Here is a 3,192-nt window from a genome sequence, read left to right on the forward strand (position 1 = left end):
TAGTTCTCACAGCAGGGCGGAGAGACTGACAGCACACAAGAGCCAATCAGTGAGAAGCAAAATGGCTAGGGGGCGGGGCTACTCCTCAATCAGCCAATCACAGTAGAGAGCTGGCGCGTAGTGAGAGGCTGAGGCTCTCCCTGGGAGGTGATGGCCCTCCTCGGTCCCGGTCTCAGGACACAAATTCGAGAGGGAGAGCCCGGAGGATGCTGGGAAATACATGTGGTGCTGTCACTGAATGGCAAGAACTTGTGACTTGTCACATCTGGGCTGCAGACACTGAGACCACTGCAGATAGCAGCAGACATGACAGCCCCGGAATGGATCTGCACCTACTTATGGAGTTGCTGACATTTATTACATGTCACATGTTTACTAGCATTGCTCACTCTCTGTTTGCTTGTTTGGGATTCATTTTTATTTTATTGTTTTGTGGTTTTGATCCAATAACTTTTTTCGATTGTGTTATTCAAATAGTTTTTGTATTTTTTTTGGTGATACATATGGCTTTAATGTAGTTTAAAAATGTTTTATTCAATATCTGGAAAATCTAAAAAAAAAAAAAAAGTCTGTTTTTCTATATATATATTTTTTTCAATTAGCTTTCCTCTCAATGACAGCTAACACATAGGTTTGTGTTACTGGGGCCAAGGTTACAACCAGAGAAGAAAATAAATCACCAATTTTACATTTAGATAAGTGGTTTTTTTAAAAAAAAAATCACTCTCTTCTGTACACGAGTGTCATGGCTGCCATCTTGCCTGGGCTTTGTTCTGCTGTTAGCAGCAGTTTAGTGATACGCTTTACAGTAGTCTTATTGGATAGAAAACTGTTACTGAAACCGTAGTGTTTGTTCCAAGAAAAATGCCATGCATAAAAGTGGAGAGCTGCTTTAAAACTGAGGGCCATAGATTGTGAGAAAAAAGTATTTATTATGAAGATTTTCTGTGGCTTCAGAAGGATAACATGATGTGAACTTTGTTTCTGACAGGTCTGACAACAGAGACTGCTGGAAAGAAGAGACTTCTATGACCTTAGAAGAGTTGTCAAGTCTTCAGCCCCCATGGAGTGAGTGCTTTACCAACCTTAATGCTAAAACACCACGTTGCGGAAACATAGCTCTTATACTTCTACCTTCTGCCCAATCCACTCCTGCCTTTGGCTCAAAAAAAAACAAACTGCAAAATCTGCAACAAAAAACACTGTGGGGGTCTCAGCCTAATGGGGTTATCCAGTTTCTAACATTAAAGGCCTATCGTTAGGCTAGGCCATGAGTATTAGATCTATGGGGGTCAAATGGGGCCCCTACAGATAACTGGTACCCAGACAACACGGCTCTTGGTATGTTTTACATACTATGAACAACACAGCTCACTTGCTGCTACCGTTTGTGTGGTCAGTGAACAGCATGGCTTGTGGTACTGGTGATCTGCGGGGATCCTGGTAGTCGGAGCACCATAGATCTAATACTCATGGCTTATCATTAGATATGGTCCTTGCACTGAGACAAATATAAATATCAAATAAATTTATTATAGTCTGTTATAAAGACAGGGTTCTTTTTTTTTATTCATTGATAAACCCCTCTCTCTCTCTCACATTACCACAAGATGCAGGGCCGGCGTCAGCACACAGCATAGTCAGGCAAGTGCTGGGGCCCACAGAGCCACTTGCCCGCCCCAGCACTTGCCTGAACGCTGCACCTGCATTCTGTGCTGATGCCTGGCTGCTGTCAGCACTGTCCCCCACCCCCCGCGGACAAACTCATCGCTCCCAAGTTTCTTCACCAGCCGGCTGCGTAGGTGACACTGCGCTCCTGCGTGACGTCACTCGCATGCGCAGGGTCCCGACTCCCGCCTCCTACCAAGAAGGACAGGGCTGGGCTCCCCGCTGGTGAGTATTCTTTAGGGGGGAGGGGAGAGAGGCGGGCCAACTGATTTGCTCCACAAGGGGGCCCACTGAAGCTCTGTCGCCCAAGGGCCCATAAAAACCTAGAGCCGGCCCTGACCAGATGATATCTGGCTGGCAGTGTCAGACTGGGAAGTCTAGGGCCCACCAGTGGAATTGTTTCTAGGGGCCCACCGCCAGGACCCCTGCAGATCAGCTGTACCGATACAGCGTGACTACAGGTAATAACAATGCTATAATCGCATTTGGTTACACAGTGCGTCACAATCTGAAAATAAACAACCTAAGGCCCCACATTGCGGAAAAGCAGCATTGTTTATTGCAGATTTTGCTGTGTTTTTTTGAGCCAAAGCCAGGAGGGGATTGAGCAGAAGGGAGACATAAGAAGCTTCCTAGATATTTCCCATTCCTTTAGTCACCATTCTTGGCTTTGGCCCAAAAAAACGCAGCAAAATCTGCAACAAAAACGCTGTTTCTGCGGGCGGTGCGACGATCTGCGTTCTCACTGTCTTGTAAACCGCAGGCCTAAAGTGGCTTGCGGTTTACAAGTTGCTGGAAGTGTTTTAACTAGATCGGTTTCTGCACTGGTCCCAGTCTATGGGGTCTGCGAGTTTCCATAGCTATCCAGTTTTTTAAGTGGATTAGGTTTCCGTTTAGGGGGTCCCCAAGCGGATCCCCCAAACGGAAACCTGATGGCAGGTGTAAACCTAGTGAAAGTACCCAGAATAAGACATTTGGGGAGCAGGGAGGGGTAGGGACAGGTGGTCATTACTATCAGGAGGTCTCTAAGGTCATGGGGGGCACTTACATGTGGAGCTGAGAAGGGGCTGGAGGTGCACCATCAGAGGTCTCTGAGGACGGTGATAGGAAGGGAGATTACATGGGGAACTTAGGCCCGGTTTACATCTGTGTTCAGTATTGCGTTCGGGGAGTTTGCTTGGGGACCCCCTGAACGGAAACCTATATGCATTAAAAAGCAGTTAGCCAAGAAACCACACGGACTCCATAGACTATGTGTTTTCCGCATGAATCATGCGGAGAGAAAAATACTACAAGAAGCACTTTTCTTTCCTCATGTTATGTGCAGAAACCACATGGACCCCATTATAGTCTATGGGGTCTGTGTGGTTTCTTAGTTAACTGCTTTGTAATGCGTATAGGTTTCCATGGGGGGGTCCCCAAGTAAACTCCCTGAATGTAATACTGAATGCAGATGTGAACCGGGATTTGTGAAGGGGGGCACCTACCTGGGGACATGAGATTGGGAAGTGGGTGCAGCAGCAG

The sequence above is a fragment of the Leptodactylus fuscus genome, chromosome 5 (genome assembly GCF_031893055.1).
Source record: "Leptodactylus fuscus isolate aLepFus1 chromosome 5, aLepFus1.hap2, whole genome shotgun sequence".
NCBI classification, from domain to species: Eukaryota; Metazoa; Chordata; class Amphibia; order Anura; family Leptodactylidae; genus Leptodactylus; species Leptodactylus fuscus.